Source organism: Lathyrus oleraceus, chromosome 4, assembly GCF_024323335.1.
Source record: "Lathyrus oleraceus cultivar Zhongwan6 chromosome 4, CAAS_Psat_ZW6_1.0, whole genome shotgun sequence".
In the NCBI taxonomy this organism is placed as follows: Eukaryota; Viridiplantae; Streptophyta; class Magnoliopsida; order Fabales; family Fabaceae; genus Lathyrus; species Lathyrus oleraceus.
Window position 1 is genome coordinate 399,505,943 of NC_066582.1, and position 20,686 is coordinate 399,526,628.

General features: G+C 34.0%; 2 long non-coding RNA genes across 2 annotated transcripts; both read right to left on the reverse strand.

Moving 5' to 3' along the window:
• Window positions 1–8,419: 8,419 nt before the first annotated feature.
• Window positions 8,420–9,788, reverse strand: LOC127135591 (uncharacterized). The gene is made up of 4 exons (XR_007808612.1): window positions 9,681–9,788; window positions 9,068–9,118; window positions 8,588–8,659; window positions 8,420–8,463 (listed from the first exon to the last, which is right to left on the reverse strand). It is a non-coding gene; the product is annotated as an uncharacterized LOC127135591 (long non-coding RNA).
• A 276-nt stretch (window positions 9,789–10,064) lies between these two features.
• On the reverse strand, window positions 10,065–10,534 carry LOC127135592 (uncharacterized). Its single transcript, XR_007808613.1, has 3 exons — window positions 10,478–10,534; window positions 10,241–10,298; window positions 10,065–10,166 (listed from the first exon to the last, which is right to left on the reverse strand). It is a non-coding gene; the product is annotated as an uncharacterized LOC127135592 (long non-coding RNA).
• Between the last annotated feature and the right edge of the window lie 10,152 nt (window positions 10,535–20,686).

Genomic DNA, 20,686 nt, shown 5'->3' on the forward strand with positions numbered 1-20,686 from the left:
CTCTTAATGACATTCCAAACAACTTTAATGTTGAGGTCTAGATCTATTTTTTCTTGGAAAGTCATTTTTTATGGTGAAAGATTATAGGTCATTTTGTCTAAACCCTAATTTGGAGGTCTACTTCCCAAAGCCATAACTTGCTCAATTTTTATGAGATGAAAGATTTCCAAGTTTCACAATCAAATTCAATATGTCTAATTCAACTTTTATGTTTAGAGGAAGAGCCAATTCAACCTTTATGAGCATGTGATATGAGGATGCCTTATAGGTCATTTTGGACCAATACCATTGAACAAGTGATTTCCTCAACTTCAAAAATACATAACTCTTTCATATTAAATCCAAATAAGGTCATACTTGTGACCATTTTGAAGGAATTTGAAATATCTACAACATTTACGAAGACACGTTTCTCATTTGAAGCTCACACAAAAAGTTAGCCAAGGTGGAATAAGTGAACATATGACTTGACACTTAGAAAGTGTTTTGATATGTTAAAATTTCCAAACTTCCACCTCAAAAAGCATCTTGATACAAGCTTCAAATGGAAAAGTGTTAAGCATAAGAGTTCTTACTCTTGATCTAAATTTTCCAAAAAGTCCAATTTCATCAATTTTGGACAAGATTTGAGTGGTTTGCGCATGGCTTGAACATGACATCCTCATTTGGCAAAATCAAAACTTCAAACAGCCATACACATTTGCCTTGCATTCCAAGTTGCTTTCAGACTCATTCATACTTGATTATGGACCTAATTGAGTGACTTCATAGGCCTGTACATGCCCATGCCAGCATGCATCATCCATTTCCAAATTTGGAAGTTGAATTTGAAGGTGCAAATATCATGAGTTGCAGCTATAAATAGAGATCTCTAGCATCAGAATTAAGGAACCCTATGCGCCAACTTTGCTCTAATACCCTAAACCCTTCCATTTGAAAGGAGAAACCTGAGAATTTTCTTTGAAAATTGAGTTTGAATCTCACTGTTTTGAGATTCAAAACTCTAGGGATCCAAAGCCTTTATTCAATTCTAATTTACTTCTACAAGCTTCTTGAGTGAGATCAAGCAAGAATCAAAGCAAGAGCAATCGAGTTCTACAAAGCATTGAAGGTATTTTCCAGATTTTTTCATCTCTTCAATTCTATCTCAACTCTCATCAATTCTCTTGGATCCTTGGTTGTCTGAAGTCCTACCAATGTAGGCAAGAAGATTGAGTTGCTTTGAAGTCAAATCGAAGCAACTCAGATCATGTACCTCAAATTTCAACTCCATTTATCTTTCAATATACTTGGAGTTAGGATGAATTGAGGTCATATTTGTGATCAGTGCCATTTTTACTTTGAAATCATGTCCTTCTTTTTTATTTTTGTGATGGTGATGAATGGACTAGTATGGCAAAGCTCGCTTGAGAAGATGACCGATGTTTTACTATGATGATGAGATGGCATGGTCCAGAGCAACATGATAATTTCATTTTGTTTTAATCACGAGTGTTGGTTTTGAATACCATGTTTATGGTGCGCTGACTCAAGTGCATGGTGGAACGCGCGTTTGGATCCACTTGATTTGCCACCTCAATTAATGAGGGAGACCAAGAGGTCCACGTTTTATCTGAATATTTGAATTTCATCTTATTTGTGTTATTTTCATTAATTCATATTAAGTTTAATATTGATCCAAAAAATATCAGAGTTTCACCAAAGATTTTTAAATAAAATCTTCTTTCATTTTTTAATTAAAATTATTTTTTGAGTCATTATTAATATTTTTCATGATTTAATTGATTTTGTAAATATTTTTAATTGTTTAAAAATAGTTTTATGTTTCCAAAAATTATGAAATTTTTTCTCCAAGGTCCTTTGACCTTGTTTGCCCTATGATAAATCTCATGGCCATTTCATTGGTGTTTTAATGAGGTTTTAGGAAATTGATCAACCATTATTTAATTTAATGCATATTTTTGTTATTTTTAATTGTTTAAATGCCAAATAAATTGTGTAGAGCCGTTTTAATTGACTTTGTAAGTTTGACTTGTGTTGTTGGGCCTTGGTCAATGTTGATTTGACTTTGTTAGGTTAAGATCATTGGATTTAGGGGATTGATGGAATGTACATTCCATCTCCCAAAATGAATGAATGATATTAATTTGGTAAAGGTCCTCCTTTGACCAATTTGTGTTGAATCCATTCCCCCTCCCTCTTTATCTCATTCCCCTTCTTTATTCATCCATGTCATGGACCTATGATATCTCTATATCCTAAGACTAGTTGATTGCAAAATCAAGATGAGTATGGATGAGATTAGGTCCACCTCTTTGCATATTCTTTTTGTGTGTGGTATGTTTCATGAGCATAGTCCATTATACTATGTCTCTAACATGCATTAACACCAAAATTCTATTGCCCGACCTCAAATAGTTGTGACTTCTACATAAGTCCAATTACGATTGATTAACATAGCGCTAAATTTGTGACACAAAAATGCATAACATTCTAGTTAGTGAGATTGTAAGTCTCCCCTCTTTAATGGTATTGTGTTGGAACTTGGCCTTTTTTCGTTCCTTTGGAAGATATATTGGTTCAAGGATCCATGCTTGTGATAAGTGGGTTGAGTGTTCTCCAAAGAATGAGTTAAACAAAACAAAGCAAAAGCAATACTAACTTATAATCAACTAACAACTAACTATTAATTTCAAGTCATTTGCTTTTATGCACTTTAGATTTTAAGCTTTTAATTCATTTGCCTTTATTCATACCATTCAACTTGTTTACTTTAATGTCATTTTCACTTTGCCCATTTGGGCCATATTTTGTGATATTTTGTATTTGTATATACTTGTTTGTTTTGTGTGGTCTTTTGACCTTAATGTATATAATAAGAACAAAAAACCTAAAAAGAATTTTGTGTGGATTGTTGGTTTGATCTAAGACTATGGGACTTTGAATTTAGGCAACACTACTTATGCAAAGGACTTGGCCAATGCCAAGTTTCATGAAACTAAGTGCTTGTGAAGTGAAGATTCATATGATACAATATTGAAGATCCATTTGAGTTCATCTGCAACATGATCATTGTGAAGCTGTTATTTTGAACCTGTGTCTCATGCCCTCTTTGAAGTCATCTGATACATAGGAAATTTTGAAGAAGATCATGGAGTTGCTAAGATTGGATGTGGCTATCTTTATTTGATGCCTTTCTCTTCATCTTGACATTTGTGTATTGATATTGCTTGATTCTAAAGTCCAAGGGAAATTTGGGTTTCTATATGATATTTTTGTCTATTGGATTGCATCCCATTGGTCAGATCTTTTGAACTCTCAACTTTTAAATTTTATGCATAGGATTGGTATCTTCATCTTGTTTCCATTTATTTAATTTCAAAATCTCTCTCCCCTTTTAAAAATATTCTTTGCTTATGTCTGTTTTCCAAACATTAGACCATCTTGCAAACTAGAAACTTTGGCCTTATGCCATTGCTACTTTTAACCTCATTTTCTTAAACAAATTTGTAAATAAATTTAACTATACTTGATATAAAATTTTCAAAAGACAAAAAGAGCTAATACTCATTCAAACCATTTTAGGCCTTTTGTGCCTTTGTTAAACTTAAATTTTTATTAAAATCAATGCACTCACTTTGAAATTGATACCACGAAATACGAGGTTTTGATCCCTCATTTTATGTTGGTACGTAAGCACAAGTCTTAAGGTCTTATCAAACACAAAAATGTTATTCATAAATTATTTCTCAGCCCTCCACTCTATTTATTGCAAAAAAAAAATTGTACAAAAATACATATGCACACAAGAAAGTGCTCCTTAGGAGTACCTAGGACACTTTGGGTGCTAACACCTTCCCTCTGTGTAACCAACCCCCTTACCTATAATCTTTGGCATTTTATTAGTATTGATTTTAAAACTACTTATCTTTAGGGTTTGGTTCGCACTTTTCCCTTTTCCCTTGGAAACAATAAAAGCGCGGCGGTGACTCTGGTTTTATTGACGTCTAGCTTAACCATAGCTTGATGGTCATGAATTTACCACTACAAATATCACCACCGAACTTTTATTTTTCCAAGGGAAGGGGAAGAGATTCAAAATCAACCCAAAATTAAACATGCATAGAAAATAGTAAAACTAGAAGCAAAACAAGTAGAGATCAAAGGTACGGGGGTTTATTATTCAAAGGAAAGGTATTAACACCCTAAGCATTTGTAGTAATCTACATAAACCTTTTGAATTTATCTATGTTTTGGTTTAAAAGTTGTTTTCATTTTTGAATGGGGCAATAAAAGGGATAAAAAATGTTTTGGAAAGTGATACTTGACTAAAGGTAAGTCAAAGTTTTAGTTTGAGATGCCTCATGTGTACTAAAGCATTTGAAAGTGTAATTGAAAAATCCATTGACTAAAAGTAGGTCAATGTTTGTGTTTGAAATGCCTCGTGTGTACTAAAGAATTTTTGAAAGTGTAATTGAAAAATCCATTGACTAAAAATAAGTCAAGGTTTGTGTTTGAAATGCCTCATGTGTACTAAAGCATTTTTGAAAGTGTAATTGAAAGTCCATTGACTAAAAGTAAGTCAAAGTTTGTGTGAGTGTTTTAGCTTGAAAAAGGGGTAGGGTTTGGTTTAGCGTAAATTCATGAATAGACAAACAAAGTCAACAAACAAACAAACAGTACATGACTAGGAAGTCATCATAAGTTCCTTTCCCTTGGATTTAGATACATAAAGATACATAAATTGGTAAGACATGAACAAGCTACTTAGATGTTTTTAAGGCATGATGAACATAAACAAGACATGACAAAGATTTACATAACACCATAAGAGATAACACATGAACAAGTATGAGATACATGTTCAACATTGTGGAAGTTTATGAAGGAAATACTTGAATGAAATGATAAACATTTACAGGACATGAATATAACATCACAAATTAAGATAGAATACAAATGGAGTATCACAAGACATGATTAAACAAGTGTATATTCAAGGTTACTTGTGAGTAAAGTGTATATGACATGTACAAAACAAAACCCTAAATGGGGAGCCATCATTGTGAAGTAAAGACATATGGAAGACAAGTTAAGTCCTAAGTCCTACCAAGGTATAAACATGTTTATATTTAGGCAACTATTAATGCTTGAATAGTCAAGATATAAACAAACAAGCCATAGATAAATTCAAAGACAAGAAGAGGAACAAATTCAAGTGGAAGCTCTAGTCATGTATCAAGGTATTCTTGCAAAGTTCTTAACCAAAACCCTAATCTCAAGATTGTTTAATCAGGGTATAGAAGGCAACAAGTCAAGAAAATATGTTATAAACATAGAACAAGGCCTAAATACAACACAACAAAGTTATACAAACATTTAAGACCCCTTAGGTTAAGGAAAACATCAAAATAAATTCATTTGAAATGCATAAAACACTTAAAAAGGACCAATTTTCAACCTACTAAAAATACATGGAATAAATATTATTTTTGGCATTTTTGTGGAATCATTAAATAGGGAGGACAAATAAGTGTAAAAAAGAATGGTTCAAAAATATTAAAAATACTCATAGAAATAAACATTTTAATTTGTGAAAAAGATAAGAAAAATAAATTTGGTAAAAGAAAAAAAAATAAAAGGTCTGGGGAAAGGGGAATTCAAACCCCAGATATAAGGCTCATAAACACACTCCAAACACATGCTTCATCCACTACAGCATAATGCCCAAGTCATAGACTAACTGGAAGCAAAAATATATATATCAAATTAACATTAAAAATTAAAAATGGTGTCACCTTCTTCCTTCTTCCTCGTTCACGATTTTTCTTTTTTCATTTTTTTCTTCCAAACATCCAACACTCTTAACTCCCTCATTTTTCCATGAAAATCAAAGTTGTAAAACTCAAACTTGCTTAGTTTTTACCAAGAAAAAAATGATATAATTTTTACAATATAAAACTAAAAGAATAATGCATACAAAGCTCAAAACCAGTCACAAACCATAATTATTCAAATATCAACAACTTCCAACACAAGCATGATAAATTGCAAACAGTTGAAGGAACACAATCAATACATTGATGTCTACATTTTCACTTTAGAAATCGAGTAGTAATGATGTATGTATGATGAGTTTCAAAGTGCAAGAATACTTACCTATTGGAGCAAGGTACGATGCCTCTTCTCAAACTTCCAGAAGCAAAATAATGATCCCTTTAGCTTTGTTGAACCTTAAGGAGAGCGTTTGAGTGCTTGGTTTGTTTTGCAACTGCTCTAAGGTTTCTGTATGAATCTTCTCGCAAGTGATGATAATGAGGTTTGGAAAGTGATGATATTGATGTTAAATAAGTGGTTTAAGTGTTTAGACAACATCTGATGGATGTTTAAAAGATGGTTGGATGGTTAGTTGAGTGAAATTTCAACAAAAATGGAACTTGGGATTTTGAAATAGAGAGAATTTGCTACAAAAGTGTTATTTTCCAAGTTATGGTGTGTGATGCTTTGAGGCTTGGATCTATATTTATAGAGGCTCCACATGGTCTAAGTAACTTGCAGAAATCAAGTTTGGTTCATATGGAATGGTAGTTTGATGATTTGGTTTCATTTTGCACAAAAGACAAAAATTTATCATGATGAAAGGTGGAATGAAAAGAGGAGATGAATCATGGTTTTATGACATCTAGATGTTGCTTTTATCATCTAAAGATTACTTGTGATTTGTAGAAAACAATTTGGAAGCTCTAAGCAAGAGTTGTTGGAAAGTTTCCCTTTATGAAAATGGATATGGAGCTTTACGCAAATCTTTCAAAATATGGCATCAAGTTTTGGATAATGGCTCAATTCATTGTGTAATACACCAAGGACTTGTGTAACTTTCTGATTAGAGTGTGATTAAGAACCAAAGTAGTCTTCAATGAAATATTATGTAGCATTGGCTTGGATTTTCACAAGGACTTGCTATGAAGAATGACCTAAATTTCAGTTTTGGAAGACTATGTTCATCTCTTCGAAACTCAAAGCTCAAGTGTGATAAATTTGTGATCTTGGAATTTTTGGAAAGCTGGAAACATCCCCTACAAATTTCATGTTTTTCATTTTTCCTTTAATCAATTGGGATCTTGGAGAAACATTAGCATAAAGTTAGTCATTTCACTAAGTGTTTTATCACTTTAAAAACAAATAAGTCCTCCACTTCATGGCCCCATATCGACTCATCCATGCATTATTTGGGGTTTAATCACCTAGGACAAAATTGAAGTATGAAGAAAGACCTTTAATTTTATCATTGGATGAAGGAAAATGGTGGCTTGGATCACAGTTTATGTCCTTGGAAAGTCGGTTACTTGGACAAAAATTTTAGGGACTTAGTGAAAATTCCAATTTCTCCATCTTTGCCCCTTTTGCAAGTAATCTTGATTTTCTTGATTAAACTTGATCAAATGACTTCATTTATAATATTTTCATGATCCTTGACTTGAAAAATCCATAGTTGACCAAAAATCTTAAAAGTCAAACTTTGACTTTAGGCATTTGTTGACTTTTCATCAGTTCTGTTCAAAACTTTCATCAGCTCATGAACCTAACTTCTTGAGCTATTTGAATTATATGAGTGGGTTACGAGGACAAATTTGAGGACCTTGAATCATGCCTCAAGCCATAGGATCCTGCTTTGGTCAAAGAGTCAACCACTACGCCAAATAAGGGAAAAGAGGGCGCTTTTTTTGGCCTATAACAGCGCTTTAAAGCGCCCTCTAATCTGGCGATGGCATAGGTAAAGACAACGCTTTTTTTCGTAGTGAAAGCGCTCTCTAAAGTGGCTCTTTAAGCCCTTTAAGGGCCACTTTAGAGGGCGCTTTTTAAAGAAAGCGCCCTCTAAAGTGGAAAATTTTAAGGGTTTAGAGGGCGCTTTTACTGGAAAGCGCCCTCTAAAGTGGAAACTTTTAAGGGTTTAGAGGGCGCTTTTACTGGAAAGCGCCTTCTAAAGTGGAAATTTAAAGGGTTTAGAGGGCGCTTATTTTGGAAAGCGCCCTCTAAAGTGGGTGGTTATTTAAATTTTTTTTTTAAAAAGCGCTATATTTTTTTATTTATTTTAGACAACCTGTATATTGAAGCCCTTATATACCCTTTTTCACCTAAAACTGTATAATTTGAAACCCTTTTTCACACATTGCATTCAACAAGCCTTATATACAACAATCCATACATATACAACAATCCACTGATATATAATCGTTTAACTTCTAAAGATTCTAAATATACAACCAATTCATAACTTAAAAAGAAATAAAACTAAATAGCAAAAGCATCTCTGAGATGTATGTTTTTTTTGCTAGCCGCAGTCTTCTTAGGGTCCGCTTCCTGAATCGAAGTTCATTTCTAGCAGTCATTCCTCGCATGCCGGTATGAATACAAACAACTTTGGAATAGGTAGTTTTATAAGCATATGTCTTCAAAGATACACTACATTTTGTTTTCGGATCAATCAAAGATATATTACTAGATAGGAAGATAAAATAGGAGAAAGTATCTTTCAAAAGGAAATAGAGTTAAAGAAAAAGCAACATTTAATACCATCAAGACTAACCTGTTTATGTTAATGTACTGTGCCAAATTCTTTGAAAGTATAACAAGTGAACCAGATGCATGTCGGAAATACCTAAAAACAAAATAAATCAATAGAGATGAGATACACATTGTAAAAATAAAGCAGTTCAATATGGAGATCCATACTAAAAAAGAAAAAAAAATCATGTGCAATATTTATACATAAAGAGACTTCAGTCAAAAGTATCCAACATGCATTTTCCATCAGGAGTTATAACTTATAATATCATAGAGATGAGTATGCTGAAGTTAAAAATTATTTGTTGCCTCTAATATATGTTAGTACTTGGCACTGATGTGATATATTGTGAAGACTGAAGATCATTAATTTACCCATTCAATAAGATTTGGTTTCAACAAATAATATATTAAGCCATAATCACATTGAAGATCATTCCTGAATAAACAAAAGAAAAATAATCACCAAATATTTTCTCATCTAAATGGTATTATTACTTACGATTTTTCATCCCCAAATTTCCACCAATCAGGTTCATACCAAGGCTTTCCCCTGGAAAAAAAAGAATAAAATACAGAGCATATAAGTTGAATACAAAATCACAATTGAAAAGGTCAAATTTGTAAAAAAATTATGAAACAAAATGATATTGTAGTTATGAAGGAGAAAATAACATGCGATAAAGAAATATAATTGTACTAAGAAAAGATTAAGTACATATCAATTCAAAATAGAAACTTTCATTACTCATTAGAAATTAAGATACTGGTTGGGAATATCTAAACACCAGGGAATGCAAATTTTATTGGCAAAAATGAGACATGCCTAAAGACTTGCAAAGGGATGAAAATTAAGATAATCAGTTACATCTACATATGTGGTAACTTCAAAGTATTTACTGAAAAATAAAAACCTACAGTAATAACTCGACAAAAATGGATAACAGATAATAATGAATAAAATTCAACACATGTTCAATTTTTAAAAATGAACAATTTTAGACATCTTAAAACAAAATCTTCTGGGACCATCTACACATAAAAACTGGCAACTATTTCCTCAGATCTATCATCATAAAGAAATAATCAGAATTAATTCAGATAGAGGAAAGTACTCTTCTGATATCACATCTCCTGACTTCATGCATCCAATATATGCGCCATCCTGGCCACGGCGATGTTCAAGAAGTTTAATTAAACCCTCTGTTAGGCCAGTGAGTGGGTAGGGTAGCTCAACTGGTAAGTGCTAGTTTTATAAAACATAGTTATTGCTCAAAGTATATATATTTGCATGCGCTAACGCCACTTTACATTATGTAAAATGACATAAACAAACCATTAACTATAATACAAATATTTGAACTATTGTCATTTAATACATACCAGGCCTCGTCCAGAAGAGCAATAACGTCGCCAGGTTTTTGAAGTTATAAACAAGAATGAGATGACAAACTGATAAAACTTTTCTAAAATGACAAAAATGCAAGGGTGAGTTGCACCTTCTCAATAAGATCGAGAACATCTTGATTATCAACGAACTCTATATAACTCCAATCAATTTCTTCCTTTGTATATTCCTCTTGCTCCATTTTGAAGACATGCTGCATAATGAAATAATGAAGTGTTATTTGAGTCTATAGAAATTGTTTACCAGGAGATAGTAGAAAAATCAAACCTGGTTGAAATGCTGCTGTAACTTCTCATTTGTCAAATTGATACAAAATTGCTCGAAGCTGAACAGGGCCGATGTAAAGTTAGTTACTGTTAGAACAATAACTGTGGTTCAAAAGTAAATAGATACGAAAAATGTAAATGGAGAACACAAAAAATTCGATCACAGAGATTGGCCAAATGTGCATACGTCTATAAACTTCATATAAAATTAGGCAAAAGGGTGGTTAAGATTAAGAACCTGTTTGTCTTGAAACTCTCGAATCCGTATATATCTAGAACTCCAATTAAGTTCTTCAAAGTTAGAAGAGAAACCAAAAATGAACAATAGCGAACGTCAGAAGAGAAACCAAGTAATATGAAGATTAGAAAAATACCTATGGTGTCAAAATCGAACAGCTAACAACGAATTAATAGAAGGAGGAAACGTCGTAGATCTAACAGAGTTGGAAGGAGAACGCCTTAGAAGTAGCGAAAATCGTAGCAGTGAGAACCCTAACGTGAAAAAGAACGAAAATAACAGAGAGTGAAATAACAAAACGCGCAGTATGTTATAATTTTAATGTTTACTAAAGGGGACCTTAGAGGGCGCTTGTGGAAAAAAAGCGCCCTCTAAAGGGGGCCTAAGAGGGCGCTTATGAAAGCGCTCTCTAAGGCTTTTCAAAAGCGCTTTATAAACTGGAAATGCACATGGACTTATAGAGCACTTTTTTAAAAGCGCCCTCTAAGGGTAACCTTAGAGGGTGCTTTCTAAAAAGCGCCCTGTATTGTTGTCCCTCTATCTCTTCCTTATTTTTTCGCTTCACCTTAGAGGGCGCTTTATTACAAAAGCGCCCTCTAAAGTGCGCTGTCTATTCCAGTTGTTTGCTCCTTATTTTTTCGCTTCACTTTAGAGTGCGCTTTTGTAATAAAGCGCCCTCTAAGGTGCGCTGTCTATTCCAGTTTTTGGCGTAGTGAACGTTAAGATGACTTTGAACAAAAAACCTAATTTGGAGTGCCAGATGAATTATGTCTTGATGAACTTGAATTGAGGTGAGTTGAAACATTGAATAATGATGGAGGGAGAATATTTATTACCTTGAGATATTTATGATCACACTAATCCTTGATTGATCCATCCCTTGAACTTCATGATGCCCAAACCCTAACTTACAAATAAAGCAAAACAAGACATATATTTTTTGTATTTTTGTGGGGTTAGCAAAGCATAAGGATATACACAAAAGTATTTGATAAACTTGATGTTATGCAAATTATTCAAATGATAATGGATCTTAGGGGTGAAAATTAGGGTATTACATCTGCCCCTATTTAAGTTTCCTTCATTCGGGGATATGAAGGTTGAAATATTCGTGTCCACAAGATTTGAGACACTTAAATATTAAAATGCACAATTTTTGACCCTAAGATAACACAATGATGCTTATGATATGATGTGAATGCAAGACTCTGAGTTATGTGGGTAATTATGCCACATGAGACACACTACTGCTGGAAAAACCAAGCAAAGAGAAGAGGGACTAACACCGTGGAATAACACCAAATGTTAACAAACAGGGGAAAGTGTTTAAATTACTGGGGGTAAAATTAACACTCCACCAGGGAATGAGAATGTAAGTTCAGATAGTTGAATGAGAACCAACTTTCAATAATGGAAAAAGGATCCAGTTTCTTCTTTAATAGACTTTCATTTGAGAAAATGTGATCACTAAATGGGAGATATGAACCAATGATCCACCGAAGATCTTCAAAACAAATTTCTCAAGTAAAGAGAAAATAGCATCATCTAAAAGGAATCTCGTCAAACTTCTCTAGCAGGAATTTTCCAGAGAGATATCCATTGGATGTGAGTATTTTATAAGGGACCTATTGGGGAAATTACCATTAGCAAGATAAAAAAATCTCATAACAAATTATCCCAAATAAGGAGAAAAGAAAAAGTGATAATTATCGAAAAAATTCTCTGACGGGATTTTTCCAAAGAAATAGCCATTTGACGGAAGAGTAATTGATATATTGATAAACTTCAACTGGGGAATGGATAAACTTCTCGGAGAAGAGACTACCATTTGTCATTCATAACGAAACAAGCTTCTTAAATAAGAGACCGACACTTGTAGTCGGATAATAAACTTCAACCATTTGTTGGGTTGTATGCCACAATTGGGTTTCCATTCATTCTTTAATCAAGTATTCCACTTGAAAAGGGTAAATAAACTTCAAAAAACTATTCGGGTTGTATGTCGCGAATGAGTCTCTATCTCTTCTTTAATCAAGTACTCCACTTGAAAAGGGTAAAAGAGCTCCAACAAACTTCTCTGACGGGAATTTTTTGAAGAGATAACCATTTGGTGAAAGGACCTCATCGGAGATAGAGAAATTTCTCGAAAAAGTCTTCCATTTGTCATCCAAAATGAAACAAACTTATCAAATAAAGAGACCGCCACTTGTTGTCGAATAAATTTCCACACGATTCGGGTTGTATACCATGAATGGGTTTCAATTCTTCTTTAATCAAGTCTTCCACTTGAAAAGGGTAAATAAACTTCAACAAGTGACCCGAGTTTTATTCCACGAATAAGTCTCGGTTTCTTCTTTAATCGAGACTTCGTCTTGAAAAGGGAAAATAAACTCTAACAAACTTCTTTGACGGGAATTTTCCGGAGAGATAACCATATGTTGATAACCTCAATGGGGAAATGCGTAATTGTCTTCCACAAACTTCTATGACATAATTTTCCGAAGAGATAACCATTTCATGAAATACCATATTGGTGGTAGACAAACTTCTTGAAAAAGAGATTTCCATTTGTCATCCAAAACGAAACAACCTTCTCAAATAAAGAGACCATCACTTGTTGTAGAGGAATAAACTTAAAAACAAAATTCTCTGACGGGAATTTTCCAGATAGATAACCATTTGATGGAAGAATCAGGAAGTTGATATGTGTGCTAACTTCACTTGGAAGAGACAAACTTCTCGAAAAAGAGACTACCATTTTTCATTCAAAACAAAATTCGGGAACAAAAGAAGCTTCTCAAATAAAGAGATTGCCACTTGTTGTTAGGTAGGGATTTCAAAGGGAGTGTTACAAGAACACTATTGGGGAACAAAATTCGTCTTTGATGGGGAACCATAAACAAGTTTTTCACGGGGGATAAAAGTTTTTGGAGGTACAAAATAAATGTACCAACAATCTGGGTTTTTACAGCCTAGAGAGATTCAATATCAAACCTGTCAGAGATTATGTTCAATCCAGGAATAAACTAGAGAGGGATAGTCAAACAAGACTCTTCTCAGTGAGGAATTATCTCAAAATGGGGATTTATCCTATCTGTAGCGGGGTATTCGTTACCTTTAGATTTATTGACTAAATCAAAAGTAAATCATACAATTCGAGTCGCCACCACACTTCTGTTTATCCAAAGGAAAGGTTAGAAAGAGAACAAAAACTGAGAAGTTTTATCAAATCAAAAACTAATAAAAAAGTCAGAGATCTGGGTAAGGGGGTTGGTTATGCAATGGGAAGGTTTTAAGCACCCAAAAGATCCTTAGTACTCTAAAGCAGCCCTTTTTGCAAATGTTGTATGGTAGGTTGGTATTTGGAAAATATTTGTGCGAACATGATTGGGGAGATGGGAGAAGAATATGCAAATTATTTATAATTTTGTTGTTTGAATGGATAAACCCATTGCCTACGTACCATCACAAAGGTAGGATCAAAACCTCGTAGTTCGGGGTAAAAAATCACAAAATAAGTTCGTGAGGTTTATATCAACCACTATGATAACTCAAACCTAATAGCTAATGTTTATGAAAAGTTTTGCCAAAAGGTGGCCATTGGAACTACAAAAACAATTTGAAGTGAGTTGGATTTACCAATTAGAAGTATTCACAAAATAAGGTCAAAGTTGACTTAAGGTTCAATTCAAAATAAGTATTATGAAAGGAGTTTGAAAAAATCAAAGGCATAGTGCCTAGGTTTCTAATTTTGAAAGCAATGTCAATGTTTGCACAAAAAGTTTGGCTTGGGTTAGAGTGCAGGGAAGAAGAGAAGGGTCAGGCCCTAAACATGCAAAGATGAGAGAAGAGAAATAAAACCCTTGGAGTTCCTTTCTTGAGATCATAAAGATGATCCAAGTTGCTCCTTTCCTTTGGACTTAGCAACCAATAAGAAATTAACTCAAGCGATCAAGCATATATTCAACCAAACTCCTAAGTTCCTCCAATTTTGATTTGTCTCTCTCAACTTAGATGCTCATGATAATGGTGCTTCTAAATAGCTTAAGTCTGGGGTCCCTATCACACAAGAACAAACAAATCAAAAAGTTCCACAATGCAATAGAAAGAATGGACAAAGAGAGAGTTTATATTAGAGGTCCTTTCAATGTCATCTTCAAGATTAAGCATTCTAAAGACATGAGGCCTAGTTGCTCTTGAACATATTTAGCATTCTAAAGGCATGAGGCCTAGTTGCTCTTGAACTCCATTTAGCATAGGTAAGGTCCTAATTCTAAGTCCTTTCTCCTTTTTCATTGATTCACACAAACAAAACAAAACAAACACAAGGCAATAGTATATAGAAAATAATACGCTCAAGTGAGCAAAAGGCAAATGGCTTAAACATAAACATGAGCTCAAGTGAGCAAAGGGCAAAGACAATACGAATAAATGAGTGAGAAATTAAATTGCATTAAAGTAAATTGCAAGAATTAAATGCTTGAATTAAAAGTTAGTAATTAGTAGTTAGTGTCAGTGTGCCATAAGGCAATTTAGCGGTATGTTAAGCAATCGTAAGTGGACTAATATAGTAGTCACACCTATCTGAGGTCGGTCAATAAAACTATAGGCAAATAAACACAAGTTAGAGATCATGACTAGTAATCCAAGCTCCTACAACTTGCCATGCCAAAAGAAAAGAAGAATGACCTTGTATGGATTTCAGGTTCTTTGCTTGACCAAGAAGCAACCTATCTTTGACACAAAGCAATTCACTTGATCTTTGATCAAGATAAATTTGATTTGGATCAAAGAAGGTTAAGCCTCTCATATGTCAAGGTTAACCACAAATCATTAACTCATTGGTCAAAAGAAAAAGAAGAAGATGAAGATGGAAATGGAATGTACAAAAATTGAAATTTGAATGACATAACCAAAACACATTGATCAAACATGAATGGAATCAACATCAATCAATGGTAAACAGAAGTGAAATGAAGATTGGAAGTCAAGAAAGGTCAAACACATTTTTGGTATTTTTTGGAATTAAGGTAATACATGAAATAAAATGAACAAATAAAGGTCAAACTTCAAATCTAATTCAAATCAACTTGGATAAGTCCAATTGGATCATCATGAGTCTAACATGGTCAAACAAGGTTTGACAAATTTTCTCAACATTTTTTGAAAACAGAAACTATTTTTAAACAATTAAAAATGGAGAAAAATAACATAATTGGACTAACATCTCAAATAAATCTCAAATCAATTAAGAAATTGATGAGAATATTTTTCATAGATTCATCATCATCCAAAGATGTTAAGAAAATATTTTTGGCATTTTTGAATATCAAATGGTATTTTTAATTAATTAAAAATAAACAGAAATCAAATAATTCACAAAAAATATAAAATGGAATCAGAAAAATAATTAAAAATCATATTATGAAATTAGAATTTATGAGAATTTTTTTGCCATTGGTCTCATATTTTTGTGATTCCAAATAAAGAAGTTATGAATTTTTAAAATAAAATGGAATAAAAGAAATTAAAACAGAAATTAATAAATTGGAAAAAAACCACAAGCGTCAGATCCCACTTCATTAATGACGTGGCTGATCACATGGCTGGGAAATGCGCGCGCATAATACACCGTAGTCAACAGCGTGGCATTCAACATTAAATTAAGTCAAACAAATCAACAACCAAGATTAGATCGTGACCAATGGATCCAAGGGCCAAGGTTTGGACGTGTGGGGATGGTGGTGGAAACCACCATCTTCTCCGGTAAGAATCCATAATCCGGCCACCAGTTGCAGGATTTGAAACCTCAACCATAGCACGCTATCCATCTCCCATTCAAAAGCTGGGGTGATGTACATCACCCCTGTGACCTTGGTCTCTACTCAAGATTCTTATAGAGGAAGAAATCTGAGGTTGAAAAATGAGGTGTTCAATCTAAAGTTAACTAATTCTCAAAATGAAAACCACCAATCAATTGCCTCTCACATGAGGACTTTAAAGATGCAAACCAAACCAAGCAATGCATAATATTCAAAGAGATTCGAAGGAAAACAGTTGGAGAATAAACCTTTGTAAAGCAGCTTTTGTGAGCAAAATCTAATCCAACTCTTGATTGCAGCTTGATCTTGAAGTTGCAATGAAGCAAGGCTAAGGAGTTAGAAGCTAAAGATCAACCAGGGAAGTTGAAATTTAAGCTTGAAAAGAGAATTGAAATTTCATAATTCCTTTGGTGAGAGGGTGGGGAATCAATTCTGTAGAGGTTCAGGCGCCTTCAGGTTAAGAAATGAATGAAGCCATGCCTTCTATTTATAGCCACAACTGATTCAAGGATGTGAAGAACTCGTGTGCATGTGAAGTTGGGTCCTCCATGCATGGGCCTGTACAGGCGCATGTGAGGCCCAAAATTATTTGGTTTTGCATGCTGATCATCAACCAAAGTGAATTGGACGTGCAGATTGCAAGGCATTAGCTTGTGTATGGAAATTTAACATGTTATGCATAATTGATCCAAAACTTCACCTCTTCGAAAATGACAATTGAAAAATCTAACCATAAGCATGTGGATAATGGTTGGAAAGGTCTTGACATAAGGAACAAAAGTTATGTTGAACAAAAATCCATTTGGAGTTTGGAAAATTGTGAAAACTGGCCATGAAGTTCAAGGTACCAAACATGTATTTGAAAATTTTGCCAAAAATGAGCAAATTCAAGCCCTTATGTTTCAATGATAAAAGCCTCAAATTGAAAAACCTCCAACATCAAAGTTGCAGTTAGTTTAAAGAAAATAAATTTGGACTTAAATTTTGCATCATTTGAATTTTTGATGAGAAAGTTATGGGCACTTGAAGTTGGACTTTTTCAAGATTCAATGGCTTTGGTCCAAAGTGACCTATAATGTTTTTTACTATCACATGTACTTATTTTAGGATTATGAAACTTTGTCCAACATAACATTTGAATTAGACATCTTAAAATTTCCAATTCTCTTGATCTCACCTCCAAATCATAAAAAATAAAGGAGTTAGGTCCATGGGAAGTTGACCCAAAATTAGGGTTTCAGTCAAAATGACCTATAATGTTTTGAAATGAATGATGACCTTCCAAGTTTCAAATAAAATTTTGATGAACATGAAAGTTTTTCATATGATCCTTAAGAACAGTTTTTCTCTTGGGGTCATCTTCATTTGACAAACACATCAAAAGTCAGGTCTCAGTGGATTTCAAAATAGTGAGATGATTTGACTAATCAACTTCTCAAAGCCAAACTTCAAATCTTGATGAATGAATGATTGAGGATACTCACATAGGCTCATATATGCACAAAATGATGAATGAAAGAACTTCCCTTGATTGTATTTGATCATAGGTTGAGGTTGCTTCATTAGCAAGGCACAATCAATGCACAGTTGAATTAGGGATTCCTTGGGAAACAATCCTCAAGCCCTTTGGTTTATCGTGATCAAATTGGAAAATTGAAATACTTGGGAGACATATATGATGATTTAGAGCTTTGGGAACCATTGTCATGCTCGCTTTCATCTTCATCTGGCCATATCAATGAGCATATGGTCCTCCTAGGAGCCTTGGATCACATGCTGCTTGAGCTTCAAAACAAACAATGTTAGTGACATATTTTTATGCTTTTGGTTAGTAAACAAAAATAGGAAAAGCAATAATATACAATTCAAGCATGCTTGGTGGTCTCAAACCAACTCACACAAGTCCCAACCCAAGGGTTAAGGAGCTAAGGTGCTATGATCCTTAAGGAAAATGTAATGAGAAATGATATGATGCCATGAGGGATCTTAGGGTCAAAATTAGGGTCTTACAATATCCAGGTATGAAAAGGAGAGCTAAAGAAAAATCTTCCACAAGAAATAAACTTAGTGGGGATTTAGAAAGGGTATACACTTTCTACTTAAGGTCGACGACTCTACTGAAGAGAGGAAATATATATCACTTGGGGGATAAACGCAACCAAGTTAAGTAAAGCAACATAGGGGATGCAATATGAATATGAATTATGAATTTAATTACGCATGATGTATATGCATGTGTGAATGCGTGTTATGTTTATGTTGACAAAACAGGAAATCTTATATGAACTGGAGATGAAATAAACATCTTAGTACAAAAGAACACTCGACTAATCTCAACAGGATGGAAACCCCACTAGAGATAAAATAAGAAGTCTTAAATGGAGTAAAGTTTGCCTTTAAGCCCAATCTTCTATAGGGATACTAACACAATGGTGCCAGATGGAGGGAAGGTATCCTAAAGAAGCAAGAACCATCCACTACTGCAATTCCATTAGGGGATAATAAAGATATTATTTTAAGAAAGCACTGAGCTCCGCACATCAGGATCCAACCTTTCATGGGATAACTATTGACATTCCTTTTTTTGCTCATAAATTAAAAGAAAAACGCGACACTTCTCAAAAGTAAGAACAAAATATTTTAAACTTTTTTTGTTTAAAGAATTTCTAATCAAAAGTAAAAAAAAAAGTCATTTTGCAAGAAGGAAGTAAAATAAGAGTTGCAAACAAATGAATAAAGTCTCAAGTTTTATTAAAGGAATGGTAGTCCGTAAACAACGGGACTCCATAGATCATTTACAAAGATAAAAAATGGTAAATGCAAGGAAAGACTACATTAAAATACAATGGCCACTATTATCCCTATCAACTTTGAAATCCATTATGTTCGAGCTTCTAGAGAGAGTAATTTGATTGAGAAAATTCTGATGGGCGAGGTGACTTTAAGTTGATCAAGTCTGGCCTGATGTAGCTACTTGCCATAATTCCTAACTTTTTCCTAGATTTCCTCTTACGGGTATCAATATACCGGGATAATCATTTTCTGTTTATGTCTCTAACTTTTTCTTAGACTGCCCTTTCGGGTTTTCGACCCACCAAGACACTTTAATTTTTCCTAAGCTACCCTTTCGGGTTTTCAACTTAGCAATCTATTCTTTTATTTTTTTAGGATAAGTATTTCTTGACTGCATTGGCATTCACAGGATGAATGAGCTCCTCACCGTCCATGGTTGTAAGGATTAAAGCACCGCCAGAGAAGACTCTCTTAACAACATATGGTCCTTCATAATTAGGAGTCCACCTGCCCCTAGAATCAGTAATAAAAAACAAGATCTTCTTGAGTACGAGGTCACCTTATCTGAACACACTAAGTTAAGCCTTCTTATCAAAAGCTTTCCTCATCCTTTGTTGATACAATTGACCATGGCATAAAGTCGTCATCCTCTTTTCTGCAATTAAATTCAACTGATCAAATCTACTCTGACACCATTCACCCTCAGACAATTCTTTTTCCATCAAGACTCTCATTGACGGGATCTCGACCTCCACGGGGAGCACTGCTTCCATTCCATATACAAGAGGGAAAGGGGTTGCCCCAGTTGAAGTGCAGAAAAATGTATGATACCCATGTAGAGAAAAAGAGAGCATCTCATGCCAGTCCTTATAAGTCACAACCATTTTCGGGATGATCTTCTTTATATTCAGCTCAAGTAGTTCAAAGACCCCATTCATCTTGGGTATGTAAGGAGATGAGTTATGGTGTTTAATCTTGAATTTTTCACATATTTATTTCATCATCTTGTTGTTCAAGTTTGATCCATTATCAGTAATGATCTTACTTGGAATACCATAATGGAAAATTAGTTGATTGTTGATAAATCGGACCACCTGTTGCTTGGTTACATTGGCGTACGATACAACATCGACCCACTTGGTAAAGTACTCAATGGCCACTAGAATGAAATAATGTTCGTTCGAAGCTTTAGATTCTATCATACCAATCATGTCAATTCCCCACATAGAGAAAGGCCAAGGAAAGGAGATAACATTGAGAAGAGTTGGAGGCACATGAATCTTATCAGGATAAATCTGTCATTTATCGAACTTCTTAACATATTTGCAGCAGTCAGATTCCATTGTTAGCCAATAGTAACTTTCTTTTAACATCCTTTTAGCCATTACATGTCCATTAGCATGGGTACCAAAGGATCCTTCATGAATTTCCGTCATCAGCATGTCTATTTCGTGTCTATCCTCACATATGAGCAAGACCATGTCAATGTTTCTCTTGTACAACACATCTTCATTCAAAAAGAAGGTACTAGCCAACCTTCTAAGAGTCTTATTATCTTTGTTTGATGCCCCATATGGGTACTCTTGTCTTTGAA